Raw genomic sequence first — 13,958 nt, 5'->3', positions numbered from 1 at the left:
TTTGACTTAAATCAGCTTGAAAATCTATGGCCAGACTTGAGCATAATTTTTTTTTTTTTTTTAAGAATAATGGGCAAATATTGTAGAATCCAGGTGGGCAAAGCTCTTAGACTTACCCAGAAAGACTCACTGCTGTAATCGCAGCCAAAGGTACTTCTACAAAGCATTGACTCGGGTGTCAATACTTATGTAAATGAGATTTTCTGTATTTCATTTTCAATAAATGTACTAACATTTCTAAAAACATGTTTTCATTGTCATTATGGGGTATTGTGTGTAGATGGATGTGTGAGAACCCACATCGATTTAATCCTTTTTGAATTCAGGCTGACTAAGTCAAGGGGTATGAATACTTTCTGAAAGCACTGTAAAACCCCTGCTCGTCTGGCCATATCGACAAATACACCGGACTAGGAACCTCGGTCTTTCCTGGGTCTTTTTMGGGAAATAGAAAAGGGAAATRGAAAGGGGATACATAGTCMGTTGCACAACTGAATGTATTCAAACGAAATGTGTCTTCTGCATTTAACCCAGCCTTGATCAAYGTCGTCGRCGCCCGGGGAGCAGTTGTTGTGACGGTTAACTGCCTTGCTCAAGGGCAGAACGGCAACATTTTTCACCTTGCACACTCAGGGATTCAAACAAGCAACCTTTCGGTTACTGTCCCAATGCTCTAACCGCTTGGCTACCTACCTAATCATCACTGCTTGTCTGGCTATTCGTCTAACTATAACGCCCGGTTATAGTACAGCCCACGGTCTGTCTTTTTACCCCGAGGAGTGTTTTTCTCAGAGAAGGGCTGGAAGTAAAAACTCAAACTGAACTCCCTGGCCCTCCCTCGGTTATGGAGTGTTGAGACTTGGGGACGCATAGTCCTGCTGGAAACCCCAAACTGGAGGAGAGCAGACCAAAGCTCCCAGGAGGAACAGCTGTATTCCATATGCGTTTGTACCATGATTCCGGCCGGGTAAACGTAATCACACCAGACCCAGGCAAAGTTTATCTTTAGGAGAGGGAGAAAGGAAAAATAAAGCCGTGTGGAGAGAGGGGGAGGAGTTCTTGTCGCCATTTTATAATTTTCAGTGTTTTTTTTCTTTTTTCCCACTTTTTTCTGTGTTCAGTGTGTTTCTGTTCGTCTTAACTGTCTGACCACAGTTTGGCTCATAAAACAGGATTTTTGAAGTAGACCAGTAGTGATGCTTAAAGTTGCACTACACTATATATGCTGGGTAAACCATTATATTATTAGGTTTAGGCCCTAACGACTGAATTGTTGAGATTATACATATAGTGTGCTCCCTCCTTTTTATACAGTTTAGTACTCTCCGTTAGTCAACACTTCTACAAACATCTTTCGGTGTGCGWCAGCTCATGCTTTTTACCATTGAAGAAGTAATTAAGCGATAAGGCACGAGGGGGTGTGGTGTATGTCCAATATGCCACGGCWAAGGGCTGTTCTTATGAGAGGTCGAMMGATTTATGAKTTTTCAACGCCGATACCGATTACTGGAGGACCAAAAAAAGCCGACATCGATTAATCGGACGTWAAAAAWWAAAWAAAAAAWATCTWTATATATATTTGTAATGATGACAATTGCAACAATACTGAATGAACACTTTTATTTTAACTTAATATAATACATAAATAAAATCAATTTAGAGAAGTGACACAATTTCCCTAGTTAAAATAAATTAATGTTAGCAGGCAATAAAAAAAGAAAAAAAAGAACTTGTGTATTGATTTTAAGAAAGGCATTGATGTTTATGGTTAGGTACACATTGGTGCAACGCCTGTGCTTTTTTTGCAAATGCGCTTGTTAAATCACCACCCGTTTGGCGAAGTAGGCTGTGATTCGATGATAAATTAACAAGCACCGCATTGATTATATGCAATGCAGGACAAGCTAGATAAACTAGTAATACCATCAACCATGTGTAGTTAACTAGTGATTATGTTAAGATTGATTGTTTTTTTATAAAATCAGTTTAATGCTAGCTAGCAACTTACCTTGGCTTCTTGCTGCACTCGCGTAACAGGTGGTCAGCCTGCCACGCAGTCTACTCGTGGAGTGCAATGCAATCGGCCATAAATGCATATTACCGATTTGTTATGAAAACTTGAAATCGGMCCCAATTAATCGGCCATGCCAGTCAGTCGACCTCTAGTTCTTAAGCACGATGCAAAGCGGAGTGCCTGGATACAGCCCWTAGCCGTGGTATACTGGCCATATTCCACGACCCCCAAGGCGCCTTATTGCTATTGTAAACTGTGTACCAACGTAATTAGAGCAGTAAAAATACATGTTTTGTCATACCCATGGTATACGGTCTGATATACCACGGCTGTCAGCCAAATTAACATGCAGGACTCGAACCACACAGTTAATAATCAACATTAGAGAATAGACTACAGAGATGAGAATTGACAACATTCTGATTCTAGAGACCTGCTGTGATCTGTATAAATGTCACTGTTAAGTGATGTACTAATTAGCCTGCTGTCACTATCTTTGAGCAGGGGGGGGGAAATGCAATATTAGGAAGGTGTTTGGTATGCTCATTCTATATGCCATTTAGCGGAATTTTTATCCAAAGCAACTTAGTCATGCGTGCGTTCGTTCAAGTCCTGGGAATGGAACCCACTATCCTGGTGTTGCAAACACCATGTTCTACCAACTGAGCTACAGAGGACTCTGCTGTCTTCATGTCTCTCCAACAGTCAGGAAGTTCAATTGGTTTCCAATGCTTGGGCGTAGTTAAGRAGTAGCTGAGGCTATGCTAGTCCTGCATGTCCACTCTCAATGCCTATACATTTTTGTAGATCTGATCGTGTTATTTAATAATGTTCAAAGGAAAGAAAGGCTGGTAGCTGCAGGTCTGTGAGATAGAAGCCCTGGAGACGAGTAGGTGGCCTTCCTCACAGCACACACAAACACACACCGAGCTCGCTGCCATCCAGGACCTCTATACCAAGCGGTTTCAGAAGATTTCGCTGTTGGTGTACACCTGGTGTTTACGAAACGTGCCAAATAAAACCACATAATCACACAAACACACACACTGTTATCTACCCAGTGGGAGGAAGAACAGCACTCCCTCTACGCTTTCTTGCAGATCCTGTACCCACTTAGCAATTGCGGACTGCACCTTTAGCCCACTGCATCGTGCCCTCGGCTGAGTCACAACACCAAGAAGGGTAGATGGCCTTTCAGTTCTGTTTTCTCAACAATGTAGCCTGTCAGCTTGATAAAATAACAAAACAGAAAGCACGGCCGTTTGCCAGATCCAGATATAATCTTTGAGGTAGGCTTAGTTAAAGCTGCAATATAACTTCTTAGGACGACCCGACCAAATTCCCATAGAAATATGTRTTTATAGATCTGTCTCATTTGAAAGCAGGTCTAAAAACCGGTGTTTATGTTATGTGCGCTATTTCTATGCTTCCCATTCTTAAGTTATGTTTTTGCGTCTTTTGGTTTTGTACAATAGTTGAAAATATACTTTATTTCACAGCGGTTTAGATGGTACAGTGATTCTCTACACTTTGTCACAAACTGAAATTACACAAACTATTTGAATTTTAGCAACCAGGAAATGGTGGAGACGGAGCAATTTCTCCATATTGCACCATTTAACAGCTGCGGCCAAAATACCATTCGTTGTCTTTTGTAGAATTATTATTATCTATGTCTAACATGCATTTCCACGGTAGCTGTTTAGAGGCTAGCTACTATGTTAAGTGTTTGAAGGGGGACCTTTGATGCTCAAGATTAAGATCATCACAGGTGCTGCTGTCCATTTGTAGCTGTGTGTTTGAAACATCAGAAGCATTCCTGTTTTATAACATGCTCAAGCTCTTTTGATATAMGAGTTTTTTCCCGAGAGCTCATTTTGGCTCCCAGTAAGCAGTAAGACTGACAGTGAAATGAATGATCACATTGAAAGTTCTTCCAAGGAGCCCACAACCAGTTGTGTGTTTGAATGAAATGTGCAAATGCAACAAAGTCAAACATATGTTAAAAAATATATATATCAATTTATTTTCCACAGTAAGTTATTTTGTTTTTTTGCATAGTTAGATTGAGTCGGTTTAGTTTCACAACAGTCCACCATAATTCAGCTCAGCTGCAGTGCTGGCTGGTTGGCTCAGATATGCCTGAAATATCTGCACTGCGTTTTCTATCTGAGGAAATAGTTATCATAATAACTAGGCCATCCGATGAGACTGAGGAGCCTGCTGTGAGCGTTCACACTATATTTATATACTCCCCCTTCTGAATGTGATTAAGTGCTTTTCTTAAGTAATAACTAACTGGAAGTGTTGGGCCAACTTTTGCTGTATGCAGAATATTTATCTGCCGAGGAGTCGCAGTTAAAGGTTTGAGTGTGCATGTGCAAGTTGGCGTGTATCGACTTACTCCAATGTAGGTAATGAAGTGTAAATTGTTTTCTATGGCAACTACTCTCTTTTCAACAGAGTTTTTAATAGATGTTTTCTCCTCCATCTTCTCTCCTGTAGGACTAATAAACTCAGCAAAAGAAACTTCCTCTCACTGTCAACTGCGTTTATTTTCAGCAAACTTAACATGTAGATATTTTTATGAACATGATTCAACAACTGAGACAAACTGAACAAGTTCCACAGACATGTGACTAACAGAAATTGAATAATGTGTCCCTGAACAAAGGGGGGGTCAACATCAAAAGTAAGTCAGTATCTGGTGTGGCCACCAGCTACATTAAGTACTTCAGTGCATCTCCTCCTCAGACTGCACCAGATTTGCCAGTTCAAGGATGTCTTCCTTGTAATGCTCAGCGTTGAGATTGCCTGCAATGACAACAAGCTCAGTCCGATGATGCTGTGTGTTACGCACCGCCCATTTATTAGACGCAACGTACTCTCTGCTAAACTCAACCTCCCCCGTCAACAAAAGAGGTATGCACTGTAGGTGCGAGAAAGGACGACAAAAGGCAGAATCGGACCTTACTTATGATTTATTTCCTTTACACCGGTAATATGGGGAAAAGGGCTGGACGGAACCAAAGCAAAGAAAGGTAAATATCAAAGCTCCCTCTCCTATCTAACTTACTACACTACTTACCTAACTTAGCACCACCTGGTGCCTAAGCAAAATAGGGGTGGTTCCGCCAGGTCTTACTAGTGTGCCTAGACAGTGAATATACTACGGATATATGTGAGCTCTCTCTGCCTAACTCCTAGTGCCTTCCCCTTTCCCCTGGAAAATGAAACAGAATAACAAACAATTACTAATAAACCCAAGGACATCAAATAAGCTCTCTGAGCAACAATCTCACACAGAACATACCAACTGCTTCCCAGCAACAACATAACACTACAACAAACTACCAACATGCTATAACCCTCAGCATCAACCTCCTCTCTCAAGCAATGATCTATATTAACATTAATATAAAACTTTAATATATAAAACTACATTGACTAGCTCTACAATGATTCAAGCCTACAATATCTCAGCCATACAATGATCTAACCTGTCCTTATGATCCTCTCTCCCTCTTCTGAACTACAGAACACTGCTTTTATAGCTTCAGAAGATAGGTTACGCATTTAGAGAAGCTGTCGTCTTTTTGACGGGGTCGAGCATCTCCAATACAATAGGGGCATCGTGATAGACTTGGGGAGGAATTTTCAGGAAAGCCATCTCCTGAAACATCACAATATAATACTATATTAGTACAAGTACTTGGGGAACTAACACTGTGACATACCGCCCAGACCATGAACGGACCCTCCACCTCCAAATCGATCCCGCTCCAGAGTACAGGCCTCGTGATAAAAACGCTCATTCCTTCGACGATAAACACGAATCCGACCCACACCCCTTGTGAGACAAACCGTCTTTTTGTATGAGTCAAGTGAAGAGCGCTTTTGCCAGTCTGTCTGGTCCGCAGTGACGGTGGTTTTGCCCTAGGTTGAGCGTTGTTCGCAGTGGTATGTCTAGTGTAGGACCTGCCTTAGCAACAGGCTTTCTCAAGCCCCTCAGTTCTTCTTTTTCCTCTCTCAGCCATATTGTCTGTTATCAGTTTTCTGGTTCTTTTATGGAGGGACTTGTGCAGTCTTGTATCAAACAGTTGTGTGTTTGTTTCATCTGTACCACTGTCCCGCACGGTGTGGATGTCGGATGTGGCCGATCCTGTGCAGGTGTTATCACGTGTCTGGCATGAGGCCTAATCAGCTGTCCGTCCTGTCTCCCTGTAGCGCGTGTCTTAGGCGTCTCACAGTACGGACATTGCAATTTGTTGCCTTAGGCATGCTGCAAGGAGGCATGAGGACTGCAGATGTGGCCAAGGCACGTTCACGCAGATGAGCAGGGACCCTGGGCATCTTTCTTTTGGTGTTTTTCAGAGTCGGTAGAAAGGCCTCATTAGTGTCCTAAGTTTTCATAACTGTGACCTTAATTGCCTACCGTCTGTTAGCGGTTAGTGTCTTAACGACCGTTCCACAGGTGCATGTTCATTAATTGTTCATGGTTCATTGTGCACGTACTTTTGGCCATGTAGTGAGTAGCTATCTCGTTCTCTCTCCTCTTCTATGCTCTCTCCTTTTTCCAGCCCAGACTCTATCTTCAGTCTCTTATTGCTCTGCTCTCTGAGTAATGCTTGGCTTTGTTTCTGCGCCACGCACCAGATCAAAGCTGCATGGACTCTGACTGGTCTGTTGGTTGTCATTGACAGTTCTTTTCTTCTCAACAGTTATTTTTCAGAAGAATTTYTCTAGCTTTTCTTTCATAACAGCTTTGCCTCTGGCATTGCTAGTGTCACTAAATCACTTACTCCAACCAGGCTTTTACTGAAATGTCATGTTTAATTATGGAACTAGCTTAACTTCCGGAGTTTTACTTCCTCCCCCACATCTCCATGGAGACGGCTGTGTAATTGTATGGTTCTGTTGCTCTTTGGGTTATTCTTTATTGGATGCTSCTTAGTCTGGTCCCGGATCGATGTTGTCCTGCCAACAGTCGTAACAATGATGACTATAGGAGTTGGCAAAATGGCACAAACAGATCTGAGACCAAACGAGATACTCCCCAGTCTTAAGTTAAGCTGTTTTTGGCCGCGGCTAAAAAAAATACCGTACTCCTCTAAGAGTTGTTTTTGTCAAATGAATACACGGAAAAGCTTCAGCCAGACTAACATTAGACGATTTGGTCTCTGTATGCTTCTGTGGTAAGCTGTACATGAAATATGGTCCTTCATTTAGATCATAAATAGCTGGACCTTTTTTTWAATTCGGTCATAAACAGCTGTTCCTTTCCGGATCTAGAGGTTGTCACATTGAATGACCGACGGTCTGTGATATGAGTGTTGGATTGAAGCGTTTGTTTTTAAGAGTAGGCCAAGACCATATGTCTGCTACTCCAGCCTTAATGACTATAACAGAGCCCAGTTTGGCTACAGATCTCTCTTTCTCTGTCTCTCTCTCTCTGGTTTTATAGTACCGTAGCCTACTTATTGCTCCGGCTGGTGTTGCCTGTGGGGAAGGAGTCAAATTTCTCACCTCGTTATATTTCGTTAGTGCGTGGCACTCCTTTTTGGTTGCCACACTGTGTGGAAATGTCAGGGGGTACTCCAGGTGTCCTYTGACTGTTTGGGGTTGCTTGAGGTTAGGCTACAACGTTAGTTCAGGGAGTGCTGTGCACTGCGAAACCACGCAAATTATATATGCCATTCGCTGACTGACTGTGTCACGTGTCGCTGAAGTCTCAGACTTCAAAGGCTCGGTGTACTGTGAGAGTCTTTCGAACGTGTGGTGTGCAAATAAGTTGGCGTTCAACGGGAACGTCAGGAACTGGAAACAGTTTAATCAATAAATTAAAATAGTGGTGCAATTATGGCTTGTTATAGGCATATCTCTATTTACTGTGACCCTTGATGCCCCGAGCGGTAGAAAAACTCCCTTTTATTCGAAGGTCAAACTTTCTCTAGCCTGAAAGTCTTCCCCTGTCCGACTCGCCCTTGGCACGACAAGCGACCAGGCCTGGCGGGCTGAAGAAGGAGCGCTCTCCTCTCTGCTGATAGATGAACTCTGAACGGATGGCTGGGGGATGGAGACCGATTATGTTCTCCGTATAGCAAGGCTGAATGTATAAACACCAACCAACAGTTCTTCTCGGTGGATCCGAGTTGATCTCAAGCATGACAAGGCACACTTACTCATGATAATGTGTATCGTTCTCCGCTTTACTCTCTCTCTCGCTCTCTCCTCTCTCCTCTCTCTCTCTCTCTCTCGCTCTCTCTCGCCTCTTCTCTCTCTCGCTGCAGGCTGCCAATGGCTACAGTCCTTCATTGTTTGAGTGGTGGGAGGAGGAGGGACAAGTACTTTATGAGCCAGTCCTATCCCAAGTGAGTATCAACTCTTTCCTTCCTGTTCTCTCTCGCCCATTCCATCTCTCACCCCCCCCCCCCCCAAGAGTCAAATGTTGAAGTTCAAAGTACAACAACAAAGGTCAACTGCAGCAGGCGAAGGACCTGCTGGGGAAGGACGGGGTTAAATGTGGATGTTCATAGCTAGCAACATAGACCAACAATGCTCCGTCACTCATAGCTTAGGACAAACCCCACTGTGTGTCTACACATGGCATGTTATCACAATTCATTTACCAGTAGGTCTGAGTATTTACCAGTAGGCTGTAGTTTAGGACTGGACTAGAGTTCAAAGTTAGCCACAAAGGTCAATGTTGTACTCTAGCAGGCAATGCTCAGTCACTCTGTGTGAAACACAAACCCAACTGTGTGTGCTGTCTACACAATGTAATAATGAGTGTACCAGTCAGTGGGCCTGAGGGAAAAGGCTGTAGTTCAGGACATCATTGCATGTCGAAAGGCCTTGGCAAATGTCAGGACTAATTAGATTAACAATGAATGCTGTGGATGACTGTGCAATGTGCTCTTCACCAGTCATATGCTGAACCCTCCCACTGTTATAACACAGGGCACAGGGGTGTGTGCATGGGTGTGTCATCACCACAGCCAGGTCCCTCAGTGAGGGACCACTCTGAGCTCCACAGGGAGCCCAGTCGTTTAAATTGATGGCCTATTTTATACAGAGATATTGGCACCGTAGGCAATGTAACCAATCATAGCCCTCCTTTTACTTGTATTATTGCACATCCTGCAAATCACCAGCAGAGGTCGACCATTTTCACATTCACTCTGTTGGTAGTGCTTACAAGTTGGATCATAATTCAAAAAGTAGCAGAGATCCCACTCTGGAACTTTGATATGCACATAGTGTATTATGTTCAACTGTGTGTGTGTGTGTGTGTGTGTGTGTGCAGTTTATATACATGCATAAGGGCGGCAGGTAGCCCAGCGTTTAAGAGGTTGGGCCATCTGTCGATGTACCCTTGAGCAAGGCATTTAACCCTAATTGCTCCTGTAAGTCGCTTTGGATAAGAGAGTCTGCTAAATGACTAAAATGTCAATGTACACACACACACACACAGTATATACAGTGCATTCGGAAAGTATTCAGACCACTTGGTTTTTTCCACATTTTGTTACGTTACAGCCTTATTCTAAAATGTGTGAAATAATTTTTTCCCCTCATCAATCTACACACAATACCCCATAATAGACAAACTAAAAACAGGTTTTTAGAAAAAAGAGAAATACCTTAAGTATTCAGACCCTTTGCTATGAGACTCGAAATTGAGCTCATGTGCATCCTGTTTCCATTGATCATCCTTGCCATGTTTCTACAACTTGATTGGAGTCCACCTGTGGAAAATTCAATTGATTTATATAAGGTCCCACAGTTGACAATGCATGTCAGAGAAAAAGCCACGCCATGTGGTTGAAGGAATTGTCTGTAGTGCTCTGAGACAGGATTGTGTCGAGGCACAGATCTGGGGAAGAGTACCAAAACATTTCTGCAGCATTCACGGTCCCCAAGAACACATTAGCTTCCGTTAGCAAGATGGCGCCGACGGAGATGGTCGCCTCGCTTCGAGTCCTTAGAAAACTATGCAGCATTTTTTAAATGTATTATTTACTACATTGTTACCCCAGAAAATCTTAAGTGTTATTACATACAGCCGGGAAGAACTATTGGATATAAGAGCGACGTCAACTTACCAGSAATACGACTTTCCCGACGCTGATATTTTGATCGTTCCAACACTCAGGACAGTGTATCTAATCCCAGAAGCCGACCCAAAACAACGTTGCCGCAGAAGAGGCAGACTGAGCGGCCTCCTGGTCAGGCTTCGTAGGCGTGCACACCGCCCACCGCTTCCAAGTATACTACTCGCCAATGTCCAGTCTCTTAACAAGGTAGACGAAATTAGAGCAAGGGTTGCCTTCCAGAGAGACATCAGAGATTGTAACATTCTCTGTTTCACGGAAACATGGCTCTCTCGGGATATGTTGTCGGAGTCGGCCCAGCCACCGGGCTTCTTCATGCATCGCGCCAAAGAATGGCGAGGGTATATGCTTCATGATTAACGACTCATGGTGTAATCATAACATACAGGAACTCGAAGTTCTTCTGCTCACCCGACCTAGAATTCCTTAGTCAAATGCCGGCCATATTATCTTCCAAGTGAATTCTCGTCAGTTATCATCACAGCTGTGTATATACCCCCTCATGCAGACACCACGATGGCCCTCATGGAACTGCGCTGGACTCTATGTAAACTGGAAACCATGTCCTGAGGCTGCATTAATTGTAGCTGGGGATTTCAACAAAGCAAATTTGAGAACAAGGCTACCTAAATTCCATTATCATATTGATTGCAGCACTCATGCGGACAATACACTCGATCACTGCGACTCTAACTTCAGCAATCCATACAAGGCCCTCCCTTCAGCAAATCCGACCACGACTCCATCTTGCTCCTACCGCCTTATAGGCAGAAACTCAAACAGGATGTATCTGTGACTAGAACATTCAACTCTGGTCTGACCAATCGGAATCCACGCTTCAAGATTGATTTGATCACGCGGACTGGGAAATTTTCCGGGCAGCCTCAGAGAACAACATCGATCTATATGCTGACTTGGTGAGTGAGTTTATGAGGAAGTGCATTGGAGATGTTGTACCAACTGTGACTCAAAACATACCCTAACCAGAAACCGTGGATGGATGGCGGCATTTGCGCAAAACTGAAAGAGCGAACCACCGCATTAACCATGGAAAGAGGACTGGGAATATGGCCGAAATATAAACAGTGTAGTTATTCCCTCCGCAAACAAACAAGCAAAATATATGGACAAAGTGGAGTCGGTATAGGGGAAAAGTGGAGTCGCAATTCATTGGCTCAAACACTAGACTTATGTGGCAGGGTCTACTGGCAATCACAAAAAGAAAACCAGCCACGTCACGGACACTGNAAGTGGAGTCGCAATTCATTGGCTCAAACACTAGACTTATGTGGCAGGGTCTACTGGCAATCACAAAAAGAAAACCAGCCACGTCACGGACACTGTCTTGCTTCCAGACAAAATAAACACCTTTGCCTGCTTTGAGGATAATACAGTGCCACCTTCGCTGCCCACTAACAAGGACTGTTGTTCATTAACTACAGCTCAACATTCAACACCATAGTACCATCCAAGCTCATCATTAAGCTAGAGGCCCTGGGTCCCAACCCCACCCTGTGTGATTTGGGTCCTGGACTTTGACGGGCTGCCCCCAGTTGGTGAAGGTAGGAAACATCTCCACTTTGCTGACCCTCAACACTGGGGCCCCACAAGGGTGCGTGCTCAGCCCCCTCCTGTACTCCCTGTTCACCCATGACTGCGTGGCCATGCACGCCTCCAACTCAATCATCAAGTTTGCAGATGACCCAACAGTAGTGGCTTTCATTACCAACAACAACGAGACCGCCTACACGGAGGAGGTGAGGGCACTCTGTGTAGTGTCAGGAAAACAACCTCTCACTCAACGTCAACAAAACAAAGGAGATGATCATGGACTTCAGGAAACAGCAGAGGGTGCACCCCCCCTATCCTCATTGAAGGGACAGTAGTGGAGAAGGTGCAACGTGTACGCCGAGGTACTTGAAACATCACAGACAAACTTAAATGGTCCACCCACACAGACAGTGTAGTGAAGAAGGCACAACAGCAATTTGGGTTCTCACCTACAACCCTCACAAACATTTACAGATGCACAGTTGAGAGCATCTTGTCGGGATGTATCACTGCCTGGTACGGCACCGCCCTCAACCACAAGGCTCTCCAGAGGGTGGTGCGGTCTGCACAACGCATCAACGGGGGCAAACTACCTGCCCTCCAAGACACTGTTGTCGTTGATGATCATTAAATGTGAAGACTGTATATTATCAAATCAATTCTCTGTGTAATTTTAATTGCACGATCTAACTAATCCTGTAATTTTAACTAGAGTCAGGGAACCATGGGAACATGTTTAGAGTTTCAATTTCCCGAATATAACTCATATCTTATCAAAACAGTCGCGTATTAATGAATATTACCTCATCAGTCTCATTACTGGACATCGCAAACCCTTGGATATCTGCACGAACCCTAGCATAGAATCATGAATCGACGATATACAAATTGGCTTGATTATTTATTAACTAACTTAATCAATCACAGAATTACATAAACACACACACAAATAGGTCATACATTGGTTACTACATGATACAAATAGAAAGTTCCTAGCGGACTAAACCGATATGACTGCTTGGTAGACAAAGGAAAGGGGGTGGGGACCACTTGAGCGGGAAACTCATAGAGGATAACTACATTCATTGCTAATACTTTGAACATGAACAACCGCTCATTCGAAAATAAATTCCAATTGACATATTTCCGAATGTCTGCCTTTTGTTGTCCCTCTACGATTGCCGATCCTTCTGCTGGATAGTCAGTCGACAGAGAACCTCTGATTTGTCCACCAGAGATCAAAGTTGTAGGTTGTTAGAATGGTTACTTCAGAGTATTTAAACAGCTGCAGTCTGANTGGTTACTTCAGAGTATTTAAACAGCTGCAGTCTGAATAATTGTTCTTTAGTTTGTAGATTTATTCGCCATTTCAACGTGGGAATGCTCTCCACGTTCTCTGGTCTTGTCCTCTGGTAAAGGTGTAGTTCTTAACCATTTCAACATGTAGCGTCAGCTCCATGTTTTCTGATCGAATGTAAATGTAGTTGGAAGTGATTTTATACTCTGGTGAAGAAGGGGCGGTTCTATGATGCCTAATGTGATGTCTGGGCTCATGAGGGTGTGGCCACTGACTAGTTAAAACGTTATATGTAAACAAGTATCTTGTTGAGAAGGCCAACATCACATCTTCTCACAAATAGTTTCATCTTCAATCATATATTTTACACAACCATCAGATGCAAATCCCATAATTGAGAAGTTTATATAGACGAAGAAACAGTAATGTGTGTCTACTGTCCTTCATGAGGTCACCAAATGAAACAAACTCGACATGACTGTTCCTTGATTTCCCACCGACCGGTTCCACATTCTGAAAAATATAAATATTGTTTCATTCTCAAATTTGGGGAATGTAGGAGTTTGTGGGATCAGCCTCTTTGTTCCACTGTGAAATCCTCTCTCCTCTTACTGCATGTCCAAAGGGGAAGAGGGTCTCTTCCAAGAATTTACGACCTGTCGTTAAGTAATAAAACTGTGGAGGGAGAGAGGGGGGGGGGGCTATGATCCGTCGTGACAACACCTACAGCACCCGATGTCACAGGAAGGCCAAAAAGATCTTCAAAGACAACAACCACCCGAGTCACTGCCTGTTCACCCCGCTACCATCCAGAAGGCGAGGTCAGTACAGGTGCATCAAAGCTGGGACCGAGAGACTGAAGAACAGCTTCTATCTCAAGGCCATCGGACTGCTAAACAATAACTCAGAGAGGCTGCTGCCTACATAGAGACTCATCACTGGCCACTTTAATACATGGATCACTAGTCACTTTAAACAATGC

At 43.5% G+C, this 13,958-nt stretch overlaps 1 protein-coding gene and 1 long non-coding RNA gene across 2 annotated transcripts in view; both read left to right on the top strand.

The window, feature by feature from the left end:
- The window catches only part of LOC111962809 (uncharacterized), a 35,758-nt gene extending 27,406 nt beyond the window's left edge, over window positions 1-8,352 (top strand). The window contains exon 3 of the long non-coding RNA XR_011476337.1: window positions 8,305-8,352. This is a non-coding gene — a long non-coding RNA (uncharacterized lncRNA). The remainder of the gene's footprint in view (window positions 1-8,304) is intronic.
- Window positions 1-13,958, top strand: part of LOC111961251 (E3 ubiquitin-protein ligase UHRF2) — a 254,746-nt gene that overhangs the window by 90,555 nt on the left and 150,233 nt on the right. The gene's annotated exons all lie outside the window — the stretch shown is intronic.

This window comes from Salvelinus sp. IW2-2015, linkage group LG4q.1:29 (genome assembly GCF_002910315.2).
Source record: "Salvelinus sp. IW2-2015 linkage group LG4q.1:29, ASM291031v2, whole genome shotgun sequence".
In the NCBI taxonomy this organism is placed as follows: Eukaryota; Metazoa; Chordata; class Actinopteri; order Salmoniformes; family Salmonidae; genus Salvelinus; species Salvelinus sp. IW2-2015.
This window is presented reverse-complemented; position numbering and strand designations above follow the sequence as displayed.